We start from the raw sequence: 14,271 nt of genomic DNA on the forward strand, positions 1-14,271 counted from the left end.
GCAGCAGCTGCTAACATTGAATTTAGTCCATAAAGCAAGGTAAGTTAGGAAGAGTACCATTTAGGGACAGTACCGCCAAATCACCCACACACCTGCTACCACCTACTCACAATTGTAAACGTCTTCTAGAATGTTCGTTGTTGTTGTTGTTTTTGTTTTTAAGGCTTCTCTTCCTGGAGTGACCCCAGCCTCATTTTAGCAAACTATTATCATCCCCATTTACGGGTGAGACATATTTCTATTTTCCTGTCTAATTCCGGAAAGCAGGAATTTAGAATACGGTCTGTGTCCTTTGAGAAACATACTGTTTCCTTAAGAATTTTGTGCCAGATTTCTCCCTTTTGCTTCTCCAGACCTGCTCTCCTCTGTGCCTGGTGCCCTGGGAGACCGACCAGAGTGAACTGTACAATGGCCCTGCCCTCTGGATTCCCTATGGGATCAGCCACTGGGGATCCCAAGGAGATCAGAAAGGGGAGGAGGGCAGGTTCCCTGCAGACCCATGTGTACTGGTGCTGGGTGGTCCCCACCATCAGGGCTTCTCTCTAGGTGTCCCTTTCTCCTCATCCCTCCTTCCAGGTGCTAAGTGCTCAGGATACTTGGGAGTGCCACGAGCTTTCTTGGGGCAAAGGCAGGAGTAAACTTCACTTTCCAGTGTATGTGTGTGTGTGTGTGTGTGTGTGTACACACGAGAGAGAGAGAGAGAGAGATCAATTCGTTGTTCCACTTATTCATGCATTCATTGGTTGATTCTTGTATCAAACCTGCCAACCTGGCTATCAGAAAGATGCTCTAACTAACCCGGCCAAGGCTAAAATATTTTTATTTTAATCAGAGTTTCCCTCAACTCCCAAATATTATGTATATATTTTCAGTGGTCCTGCGAACCTGAGTGTTTCTTCCCAAACAACTCATTAGACTCCCTTACTTGCTATAGATATGAAACCTGAGCCTGTCGATAGTACCTGCATGTAGGTATCAATTCCAGATTTTTCATGAAATGTAACATCGGGCCCTCGTGGATGGGCTCCCATCCTCACCTGAATGCTGATTCTCACATTGGTCTGGCCTTATTTCTGCAAGGGTTTTTTTTAAAGGACAAAATGAGTCTTTAAGGACTGTCTCTGCATTTTCATTTCAAAACACAGTTCTTTTTATCCCATTTTTTTAAAAACAGCAGAAACTTCTGTATGTATGCCAAAACATGAGAAATTGTTTAGACACTGAAGTAAACTCTGGATATTAAAATACCTAATGATTAGACTAAAGGACACATGGAGAGGGCTGTGTATGAAGACTTTGCCTTTTTCATAAAGTAATTAAAAATGATTGCAGGCAATTTTCCTTTTCTTGTCTTCCTCTAGCTCCCTCCTATTCTTTTTTTCTCATTCCTCTCTCTCTTCCTAACCCAAAGTTGATTGACTGATTCATTAATTGTCTTAACCCCCTTCTTCCTTGCTGCCTCTTACCAAGGTTCTGGAAAGCCACAGTCCCTGGCAGCCAGGGTTGGCCACATGACCCAATTACAGCCCAGGAAACATCAGTGGAAATATGTTAGGGGCTTCTGAGACAGATTTTGCTTCTATATGAAAGGGACAGAAGAGGGAGATCTTTGGCAGAGACTATTTTCCCGTTTTCCTGTCTTGAAGGCAGAAATGACCTCTGGTTCTGCAACAGCCATCTTGTCTCCATAAGACAACCAGCATTCGGATGAAAAATCCATAGACGGTAGGTAGAAAATAAACGGGGGTGGGCAAGAATAGCATGGGAAATATAGAATCTAAAGAACTTGAGACACATGGTCATAAACTAAAGGGGGGAATTGTGGGGGAGGGGGTGTGCAGGGTGGAGGAGAATGAAGGGGGAGAAATAGAACAACTGTAATGGCATAATCAATAAAATATATTTTTTAAAAAATCCAAAGACAGCAGAGTAGAAATAGTTAAAGAGCCTGGTCTTTGATGACATTTTTTTCCAGCTGATCCAATGTTAGCACACTACCCCCCTTTCAGACTTAATGCCAGTGAGGAAGCAAAGCCTTGTTTTAATACACTGTTAATTACCATCTCCTGCAGAGGAAATCGCTCTGAACTGGTGCACGCCCTTCACGCTTTTCTTCTTCTCATGTGCCTCCTTTTTTCCTTTGTCTTCTTTCCCTGTTATGGGCTGAATTTTGTCCTCCCCTCCTCATTCATATGTTGAATTTCTAACCTCTAATATCTCAGAATGTGACTGTATTCAGAGATATTTAAATAAGTAATTAAATTAAAATAAAATCATTAAAGTGGGTGGGGATTAAAAAAGAGGAAATCTGGACACAGACATACGGATGTGAAGACACAGGGAGGTGGCCATCTGTAAGCTGAAGAAAGAAGCCGCTGAAGGAACCAACCCTGGTGGTAATTTTATCTTAAACTTCTAGCCTCCAGAGTCGTGAGAAAATAAATTTCTGTTGTTTAAAATAAACAAACAAACAAATGCAGAAAGTTATTCTTTCACAGTTATAGAGGCCAGAGAAATCTGAGATCAAGGTATTGGCAGTGTTGGTTCCTTCTGAGGGAATCGCGTGGTTTACTGGGAATCTTCGATATACCTGATCATCACCTTCATCTTCACATGGTTTCTCCCTGTGTCCATGTCTGTCTCCAAATATTAGAAGGATGGCAGTAATATTGAATTGGGATCACCCTAATAACTTCATTTTTACTTGATAACTTCTGTAGAGACCCTGTCTCCAAATTAAGGTCACATTCTGAGGTCTTGGACATTAGGATTTAAACATGACTTTGAAGGGGATACAATTCAACCTATAACACTGCCCAAGCTAGACACCTTAAAGTTAGCTTTGAATGTTTTCTCTCTCTGCTCCCTAACCCCAATCTTGGACCAAGTTTCATTGTTTCTCTCCACATCCACTCCCTGGTCTGCACCTTCATCTCCAGGTGACCACTGTCCCTGACACATCTTCTCCAGTAAGACCTTCCTGCAAACTGCTCTAGTCCTAAAACCATACAGTATTAGGTCTGTTACATTGCTCTAGTTGCTCAAGGATACACAGTGACTCTCTAGTACTTGTAAAATCTACTGGGAAAGCCTCTTCCTTGTTCCAAAGCTCTCCATATCTCCCTGGTATATAATTACACCCTGGGGAGGCTGGCTTGTTCCCAGTGAACCCCACATGTCATATTTATTCCCGCTTCCAAGCCTTTATGCTGTTTCCATTGCTTAGAAAACTATAGTACATATACACAATGGAATTCTATGCAGCAGAAAGAAAGAAGGAGCTCCTACCCTTTGCAACGGCATGGATGGAACAGGAAAGCAATATGCTGAGTGAAATAAGCCAGGCAGTGAAAGACAAATACCATATGATCTCACCTTTAACAGGAACCTAAACAACAAAACAAACAAGCAAGCAAAATATAACCAAACACTCTGAAATAGAGAACAGACTGACAGGGACCAGAGGGAAGGGAGGAAATTTCAGGGGAAAAGGGGAAAGATTTACAGGAACAAGTATAAAGGACAAATGGACAAAAACTAAGGGGGGGGAATGGGAGGGGGTGGGGAGCACTGGGGGGTGGGCTGGGAAGGGAAAAAAGACAGAAAACTGTACTTGAACAATAAATAAATAAATAAACAAACAAACAAATAAATAAAAATGTGCTTTGTGGTGGTGGTGGTGGTGGGGTGGAGAATGGCCCTTTCTAGCCTTTTCAAAATGTATACTTTAAAGACCAGCCTAAGTCATACTTTTTCAGTGGCAACATTTCCTGATAGTTCCCTTGTTAGAATCTTGCCAGGATATACTATAGCCAATATCTTACAACTCTGTTCTTGACTTTTTAAATTTTTTTTTACTATTTCACATATGTGAGTTTCTTAAAGCAAGCTATGTTATCACACTCAACAGATAAAAGACTTGAGGTGCTCTAATCAAGAACAAGACATGGTTGTTGCAAGGTAGTTTTATTTACTTGTAGCAAGTAAAGGAAACAGAGGATTTGTATGCAAAGGGAGACTTAGCCATTGCATATAAACACTATTTGGTTAATTACACATTGATTTCTTCTTTGCAGTTGGCTACATTTATCTGTTTGAGTTCCTGTCAAGCTCCTCCTACTGACTGCAAAGTACTGTGCTACATTTTAGCAGTTAGCAAAAATAACATTTAGTAGTAACATTTAGAATCACCCAGACCTTGACACCCTTATCCTGCCTAACAGATATGAGCCGCTTGAGGGCAGAGCCATGACTGGAATTTCGCTTGTCTTCCTCCCAGCCTACAAAGTGTCTGAGATATACTAGATATCAATAAATGTTGGTTGAAAGGAGCAATGAAATAGAATCTAAAGAACTTGAGACACATGGTCATAAACTAAAGGGGGGGGAATGGTGGGGAAGGGGGTCTGCAGGGTGGAGGGGAATGAAGGGGGGAAATAGAACAACTGTAATGGCATAATTAATAAAATATATTTTAAACAATTAAAAAAAGAAAGGGGCAATGAATGAGTAGATGGTTTAGTGAATGAAATAGTAACTGATTAAATAATTGCATGCATGAATGATGATGCTAAGGGTACAATTCTAAATCTGCTAAAAGCACTGCCCAAAGGGCAAGAATTTAGTCCTGGTCATTGTTACGGGTACTGTGAAAACATGGCTCAAGAACACTTAACCAAAGAGCTTCTTTTTTTGAAACTAATTTATTTATTTTATTTATTTATCTTTAGAGGGGAAGGGAAGGAGGGAGAGAAATATCAATGTATGGTTGTCTCTTGTGTGTCCCTTGCTGGGAACTGGCATGTGCCCTGATTGGGAATCCAACCATGATCCTCTGGTTCACAGGCCCACACTCAATCCACTGAGCTACAACAGCCAGGCCCAAAGAGCTTCTTGATTACCATTAGCAACAGAGAAGTAATGAAAGTCATTGGCTAAACTGTAACCCCCTGAAGTCGGAGGTTATTGCCTATCCAAGCCCTACACAGCAGTCCTAGGATAGCAATTATTTCTACTTGAACTCCTGCAGCCCTCACCAGGCCAGAGATGGGTGCTACCTCATAATGAAAAAGTAGGCATTATGCACAGGCATTTAAAAGTTTTTCAGAAGGGAGAAGGGCCACTCCTGGCTTAAGATGAAAGCCCTGGAATCTATGATAAGTGGAAGAAAGCTCTTGGGAACCTGGTGCTGGTAGGGCCTGGGCAGAAGCAGAGAGAAATAGAAGGGCTCTCTCTCTCTCTCTCTCTCTCTCCCTCTCTCAGTTTTACTTTTGTTTGTGCTAAGCCTGTAGTTGGAGAACTACAGGCTTTGGAAGGTCAAGCCATCAGAATAGGCCACTAAGGATGTATGGAAAGAGAATCAACCACTTTTACTGTAAAGACAAGGCCAACCAGCACCAACTACATAATTTTCAGGGCACAATGCAAAATAAGCATAGGGATTTCTTATATAAAAATTATCAAAAAGTGTCATTAAAAATTCAGGATAGTGACAGCAGAGCATTAAGCCAAGTGTGGGGCCCTTCTGAGCATAAGACCTGGTGTGACCACCCAGGTGTCATGCCTGGGGAGCCAGCCATAGACCCAGCACCTGGAGGAACACAGGGTCCAGTCCAAACCCCTCACTACAGCCTATTGGTCACGCCCAGCTGCCCTGCCTCAAGCCTGTGTTCCTGCTGTCACATTCGCCCGGAACACCTTTCCTCCCTGCTGTGCTCCATCTTCCTCTTGGGTGGTGGCTGGGATGTTTGCTTATAATAATGTATTAAGGACACATTTGTGTCGCTCAAGGGCAGAGCCACATATATATGTGCTATATGTAACAATGAAAATGTTCTTTAAGAAAAACAGCAACTTTAACTACAGAGCTTGACTTTTGCTTGAAACAAGTAATTTGCAGTACAGCTCCGTGTGGTTCATGTTGGAGTACAAAGTGGATACTTTGAGTACTGGGATAGGGAGTGAGGAGTTAAGGTCAGCCAGAAGTAACAGAAAGCTGCTCAGGAGATCTGGGTCTGCAAAAAGGCCATGAGAAAGGCAAAATTTAGAGAGAAGGGGGAGCTACCCCTCCAGGAAGAGCAAAAGACAGAGCCCAAGGACTGGAGGTAGAAAAGAATCTGTCTGTGCTAGGCCAGGCACGAGATGACAGTGGCTACCTAGAACAGGAGGTAGCTGGGAGGCCAGTGGGGGATCATGACGGCTGATCAAATTAACGTTGTTTGTACAGCCAAGGAAATTTGCCATATGGGGGCATGTGTGCACGTTTGTACAGAATTTGATCATTTCATGATGGAGAACGTCTGAAAACTAGGTGAGACAGTGATGGTGTGGCATCACAGATGTGTGCTCTGGTTTTAGAGCCAGACTGCTTAACTTTAAAGGTCAGCACTGCTGCTTTCTTGCTGGGTGACTTTGGCAGCTTCAGGAACTCAGTTTCTTCATCTGTGAAATAGTGTCAGGAAAAGTCCTAAATCTGGGATGGAGGAAGAGAAGAAACTTAATCCAAGTGAACAGTTTGCAAAACAGGGGAACACAGCCTCAGGTGGAAACCAAAAGTGTGGCTACACCCTCCTCCCCAGAAAGTTCCCACCTTAGTTCCCGATTGGTCCACTTTTATTCCAATCAGAAATCCAATTCACACATTCTAATTAGTCTAAATAGTATTGTCTTGATTGGTCAGAATTGTGCATCCTGACTGGTCATTATTGAGCCACTCCAATTGGTCAGTATGGATGCAAATGAGGACATAGCTGTCCAATTCCAATTAGCTGGGGCTTGTCTCAATCCATTGGTTAAAATACAATACCAGGAACTCCTTTAAAGACAGCAGGAGCACAGTGGAGGAGATTAAAATCTCGTCTGTGGCTTTTCCCTGAAATGCAGAGTAGAGGCCTCTGTTGTCAATTGCTGCTAGATTCTAGCTATGAATCTGTGTCCATTTAACCTTGAGGAGTCCTTCTTGGCAGATACAATCCTTCTTGAGGTTTACAATGGGAATAATAATAGTATCCCCATTTAGGATTGGTTTTGAGAGGATTAAATGAATCAATACATGTATTGTGCTTAAATGACCAGGGCATAGTAAATACTCCACAAATAGCATCTTGTTACTATTGGGGCTATATCAGAATTATGGCAGGATATGATTCTTGAGTCAAATCATTCATTGTCTTAGATAGTTCTGGGGGTGGAAGGATTACCCAATTGTGTCTGTACTTTCTATCTAATCAATTTTTTAAGAAGTGGAGCACCTGGGGGCATTCCCACACATGAATGACTCCTCTACACAGGTGGAAGGCCATTTCCCTAGGACACTGTGCCTAGTCTTCCAGATCAGCTGCCACTCAGAGGAATACCTTGCACACATCAAAAAGTAACTTCTTAACGCACATCTGCTCAATTTCCCTTTCTCTCCTTTGTTTCCTTTTATCTCATCTTACTTTAAGCCTCTTGAGCACATTAGCAAGACAGAAAATTTCCCCAGTCTCTTTTTTAACTGCAGCATGATTTGGCATACTTCGGATCATTCTTTCCTTAAGGACGCATTTTCTTGACCTTTTAAAGAGCTTTGTTCTATGTGCTTGTCCTATGTGACTATGACTTAGGACGATAGAAGGAAATAGACTGTGATTAATCACAGGGTGGCTTTTTCTTTTTCTCTAAAGCTATATTCACATTCAGGGGCATTTGTCATTTACTTGATATCTTCGGGGTACTTTTTTGTGCTTTATTAGTTTGAAGCCAGGATTCAGGTGAAGTATAATTCTCATTAAAAGTTTAATGGGATGCTGAGAGTATGTGTTTAAGACCATGAAGCAATTCAGAGACAAAATTGGTATTTCATTTCAAAAATATTAATGCATTGAATTTCACAGAAAAACAAAATATCAGCAAATAAAAAATAGCCCAGTTATTTTGTGGTGGTGAAATTAAAACATATATGATCAGAAAATGCATCCTCTTTCAGTGCTCTCTGTGGTAGCTGGGTAGCTGAGGCTGTCCTAAATGAGGCACATGTATGGCATGTGTAAGAAATAATAAGAGGTGTGGTTGGTATGGCGAGTGACTTGGCTTTGATGTATCATTTTCTTCTATAAAGGTGGCAGAAGTCTTGACAGGAGAAAGAAACAAGAAGTATTCAAGGTAATCACTCCTAGAAATGTGGAGAGGGACCAAGAATTAGAGGATAATAAGGAGTTACTCTTAATGATGTTAAGGATTATGGTGGCTTGTGTTGTCATTGCATAATGAAACATAAGCAGAAAAATGTCATAATGTCTGTAAAATACTTATTATCTGAAACATTCTAGCAAAACTAAAATATATAAATGTAAAAATCCTGAATACCAATTCAAAAAAAAATACATGTACCCCTACATTCATAGCAGTGCTATTTACAGTAGCCAAGATTTGCAAACAGCCTAAGTATTCATCAGTAGATGAGTCTATAAAAAATCTGTGACAGATTTATACAGTGGAATACTACACAGCAGTAAAACAGAAGGAATTCTTACCTTTCACAACAGCATGGATGGAACTGGAGACTACTACACTAAGCGAAATAAGCCAGTCAGCGAAAGACAAATATGATCTCACTTGTAAGTAGAATCTAATAAACAAAATAAACCCACAAGCAAAATAAAACCAGAGGCATAGAAACATGGAACAGACTGACAGCTGTAAGAGGGGAGAGGGAGGTGGGGACTGGTGGAGAGAAGGAGGAGGGATTAGTCAAAGGCAGAATGCTTTGGGGCAGAAACCTGCCATTATTTGAAATTGTATGGGGGTTAGATAAAAGATTCCTTTTCCTTTCCACAGAATTATGTCTCCTGAGTTTTGTCTGTTTGGCTGTGAGCAGTAGGACCCTCACTGACTGGTTCGGTAATGTCTTCACTGGAGGCCAGCCTTTGGGTCTAGAGTAGAAGGAGGCTATAAGAGAAGAGACTCATTAAGAACTTGGGGTCCTTGAGCGGGAGTCCAGAAACAGACCTGATGGCTTAGCTTGTCTGTCCCTTAGGGGTGGCCTCAGAATGAAGGACACTGACCGTTCTCCAACAGCGAACCTCAGAGCTGAGCTGGAAAGTCATGTTCCACACAAAAAAATTTTGAAATGAATAAACCTGAAAAGAGAGCCATACTTCATGGATCACTTGCTATAGCTGTGAGCACCAGAAACTCTCCGACATTAGGAATATATGGCTTTTTTCCCTTCTGCCCCATTGCTTGTTTTCAAGAAGCACAGTAACATGTGATGTCTGTCTGCGCCTGTCACCGTCATGCCTAAGAAAATCCCAAACCTCACAGATGTAATAAACAAAGATATTTTGAAGTCTGCCCTCTCGGTTTATTATCACACATAAAAGTCTGCACATAGCAGAAGAATAAAAATTTCCAAAATTTTTTATGAACCTTTCATTATAATATAAAACTTTAACAAAAATTGTACAGAGAACCACAGAGCAATCTTAACTAAAATAACTAAGCCAAAATTCTTAGTAACATATTGGTGAACAAAATTTAGCAGCTTATTAAAGAAATAATATGTCATGACCAAGTGAAATTTATTCCAGGAATACCAAAATTGTTTGATATTAGGTAGTCTGTTAATACATTAATTATTAATAGATCCAAGGATAAAATCATTATGGTTCTTCCCATATATTTCAAAAGGCATTTGAAAAAATTCTACATCTCCCCTTGAATTTTTATGAAACCAAGTAAAATAGTGCTAACTAGATTCTTTTTTGTAAGATAAATCTCAGTCTAAAAGCCATTATCATGCTCAATGGAGAAATTCTAAGTGTATTATTACTAAAATCAGCAGCAATGATGGAGAGACTCAGTAACAAAAGTTGCCAATTTTAATGTGGCAGAGAGCAGAGGGAGAAAGTGCTCTTCTGACTTTTATAAGGGCACTAATCCCACTCACGGGGGTCCCATTCTCTTTGTTGGCAGATAGGAACTGGCCTGGAGCGGGTCTGCCTCAGGCCAGCCTACAGTGTGTGAGATCTGACTTCATGTAGGAAAGATTTCACAACACAAGTCCAGGTGATTTTGATAGCTTGTTTCCTAAGGCTGGGGATGGTGAGACAAAGGAAGAACGTAGGGTGAAATAATTAACAGGACAGAGCCTAAATGATGCTCTACTTTGGCTCCCTAGAAATGTTATAGGAAAGGAGTGAGCCAAGGCGGAGCTGCTGTCAGCTCACTGGGAAGTCAGAGAAAAAGGGGCCTCAGAGACAGGATCAGGGTGTTAGCCCAGGTTCAGCTGCCACTGCCCACTGCTCCCCTGACTGCAAGTCTCCTGGGGACCCTTCGAGTTTAGGAGGAAATAAAAGGCTCCTGCTGGGGAAGGGGCAGGGGCACACTCGGGAGTGAGCCCACTCTGAGTCTTTGTCCTGAGGCTTTTTATCTTTTTTCTGTGGGTGAGAATCTTAGGGGAGGGTTTCTACCAAATATTTATTAGCCTTCCAAGTGCACGTTTAATATGCTGATACATCAGAATGAGCTCATAGCAGGGTTTGGGAATATTCTTTGGTCTGTTACATTGTTTTACTTTTGTCTTGGGCCTGTTTGGCTTTTAATGGAGTTTTTGTTATTTGTTCCTGACTTCATCTGTCCTTGGGTTTAGCTGGCCCAAATGACATTAATTGGGCCTCTGTTCTCTATTACCCAGAACAGGGAGATTTAAGCTATGTGTTCTTTGGTTAAGAGGACATGTATGAACAATTTGCTTTCAAGTGTCCTTGGTTAGGGGATATAGTCTTGAGATTCACCAGCTGCTGCAAGTTGCTCAAATGGTTTGGCCTTATTTAGTCTTCTTGTCTCAGTTTCCCCATTCAACTTACCCAGGAATTTTCCTAGCTTCTTACTACCCTGTCACAACATGACCTCATTTACTTCTAATTAATTCCCAAGAGCTCTACTTCCTAATAATAGCACAAGGGCAGGGAGTCAGCACATGAATGAGGGGGAGGGGACACCATCATTCGGTCTATAACATGGGGTCAACGACTTGACAGTCTCTGTGAGATCAAACACTGGGACAGTGGAGGAAGCAGAGCAGGTGCCTTGGAAAGGCCAGGCAGGTGTGGGCAGAAAGTGGGATGTTGAAAATCAAGAATACAGATGTGGGAACTTTGTGTTGATGACAAAAATCTGGGCATGGCTGGGGTGAAATAATGGAGTGTGCTACAGGAGGTGAGGTGTCAGAGAAATGAGAAGCCAGAGCATGAAGATGGGTCCTTAGTGATGGTGTTGTCATTACTACCAAGGCTAGCAGGAACCAAGTAAACAAATGACCCAGGACGATGAATACATAGTCAGATGGATGGTATAAAGTCAGCAAGGAAGTTTCTGCAAGAGACATGGTAAAAACCTGTGTGAGCAATTGGCAGTGAGCAGAACACCTGCCTCTTCTCCTGGCCATGAAGTGATAGGATAATCGGGAAACAAAAAAGCTTCTAATTCACAGTCTCAGGGGAAGTGGTACCTTCAGAAGTCTCCACGTTTTAGTGAAGATAAAGACGCAAGGAGATATTTTCATCCGGGACTAGGCTAAGGATGTTGGGGAGTCTGCTGCTGACGGGCTGAATTGTAGGGCTTGGACTGAAAGACCCTGAGAGGGTGGGGAAGGTGAGTAGAGGAGGAGACGCGCAAGCAGCATCCAGGGAGAGGGTGGAGGATGACGGCAGTCTTCTGTTAGTCATTGAGGCAAAGAGGGAAATGAGACCGCGTGGAGTTGCCTTTGAGAGATTTCTAGAGGAGGAAGTTTATATACTTTTAACTGGGAGCCCCAACACTTCTCTGGATGCTCCAGCCATTCCACAAGTTTTCTGCCAGTGTTGTGAGGCCCACAGAAAAAACAAATATGGCATGTGTTTGACAACCACCAACTATTCTGTTCTTGGACACAATCACTTAAAACAACGGTTGAATTCTTTGAATCTTGTTTTGTTCATTCTCACAGCACTTAATAATGGAACTTTAAAATTATTTATTTATTTATTTATTTATTTATTTATTTATTTATTATTTAATTGTTGTTCAAGTACAGTTTTCTGTCTTTTACTCCCATCCCAGCTCACCCCCCAGTGCTCCCCACCTCCCTCCCATTTCCACTCCCCTTAGTTGTTGTCCATGTGTCCTTTATACTTGTTCCTGTCAATCCTTCCCCTTTTTCCTCTGAAATTCCCTCCTCTCTCCTTTCTGGTCACTGTCCCCCTGTTCTCTATTTCAGTGTGCTTGGTTATATTTTGCTTGCTTGTCTGTTTTGTTGTTTAGGTTCCTGTTAAAGGTGAGATCATATGGTATTTGTCTTTCAGTGCCTGGCTTATCTCACTCAGCCTAATGCTTTCCATTTCCATCCATGCTGTTGCAAAGGGTAGGAGATCCTTCTTTCTCTCTGCTGCATAGAATTCCATTGTGTATATGTACCATAATTTTTTGATCCATTCATTTACTGATGGGTACCTAAGTTGCTTCCAACTCTTGGCTATTGTAAATTGTGCTGCCATGAACATTGGTGTGCATAGGTTCTTTTGGACTGGTGTCTTAGGGTTCTTAAGATATAATCCTAGCAGTGGAATTGCTGGGCAATAATGGGGCTTTTTATACAGACATCAAGTTGATATTTTCTTCAATTTAGAGGTCTGAACTAGATTCCCTAAATAGGCCATAACCCAATACATTTTTATAAGAATCCAATTCCATTTACCTTAAAGAATGTAGTAATTATAAAGATCACGTGTTTTGTTTAATTTTACTCAGAGTGAATAGGTAGTTTTTAAACATGCTTTCAGTGTCCAAAGTTGTGATTTGTGATTTTTCATTCAGCAATTCCACTTCTAGGAAATTATATTGAAGATGAAATCAAACTATTCAGTAATACATACAATATATGTATTGGAAACAATTCTAATCACGAGAGATTGGAATTCTCCCTATTTCCAGCTGGAGTTTGATTAACTAGGTTGATAACTTCATATAATATGCCATGCATCCATTCAAAAGATTTAGGTTATATCAATTTGACTTGGAAAGATATTTAAAAGTGAGTAAGATGTAAGAGCTTGTTTCAAAGCAGCAGATGTAACAAGATCCCATTTGATTTAAATGTTAGATGAGGATATGAAGTTTCGTTCTCCTAGTAAATCGTAGCATCTGTTAGGTGCTGGGTACTATCTTTGAAACTGGAGGTAGAACAATACTCAAGGTCCTTGACCTCATACAGTGTATATTTTAGTAAGATAGACAGATGGTAAAGAAGTAAACAGATAAGAATTCATGATGGTGGTTAGTGCTGAGAAGGAAAAGATGTGAGAGAAAGCCTCATAGTGTGGAAGGAAGAGAGTCAAGTCAAATCTCTCCAAGGAAGTGATATTTGAGCTAAAATTAGAAGGATGAGTGGACCCAGCAGTGAGGACAGTGGGAAAGAGCATTTCAGAGGGAAAGTCCAAGACAGATATCTGAGGCCTTAAGAAGCTTAGAATGTTCTAGAAATTCAGTGAGAACCAAACAAAAAGAGTGGGGGCAGAGTAGTCTAAGCTCAGGTTAGGGGCAGGGGCGTGAGTGGTGGTAAATCTAGGGCCTTAGGGACCATGGTTAGGAAGCTGGATATTATCCCCACAAAAGTGAAATGGATAAAAGTAAAGGGACTATCCTCAAGGTCGTTTGTGTGTATGTTGAGGTGGAGAATGGGATGAGGTGGGCAAGTGGAGACGGACCTAGAAGAGTTGTTGATAGATTAGATGTGGTGGGAGGGGAAAAGGAAGGATTAAGGACAACTTTGAGGTGGAAATTGGTATCATTTAAGGAGACGGTGAAGATTTGGAAAGGTGTGCTTTTATTGGGAAGGGGAGGAGGAAGATGTAGATAGATATTAAAAGTTTGATTCATGAGTTACTTTTATTTTGTGATTCCAGCATCTGAATGAAGTTGTCAGGTGTGTAACTGGATATTTGAAACTGAAAGTCACAGCGGAGGGATGACCTTAAGTCTGACCGGGTTGATTTAGGGACTAAGTTTAGACAGAAGTGCCATGAAAAAAATCCAATGTACTGAAGCTAGGTAAGGGAGATGAAGCTACCAGGAGAGGACCAGGAAGAGTGGGCCAATGAAGCACTGGCTACATAGGCTGGTTGGTTAGAGCAGGGGCCCCCAACCCCTGCTCACCTGAGTTCTGCCTCCTGTCTCCTCCTCTCCCCTCCACCCTACCCCATGGCCCCTGGTGCCAAAAAGGTTGGGGACCTCTGACCTGATATATCAAGGCTG

The sequence above is a fragment of the Artibeus jamaicensis genome, unplaced genomic scaffold (assembly GCF_021234435.1).
Source record: "Artibeus jamaicensis isolate MK-2021 breed Jamaican fruit bat unplaced genomic scaffold, CSHL_Jam_final contig_482, whole genome shotgun sequence".
Lineage (NCBI taxonomy): Eukaryota > Metazoa > Chordata > Mammalia > Chiroptera > Phyllostomidae > Artibeus > Artibeus jamaicensis.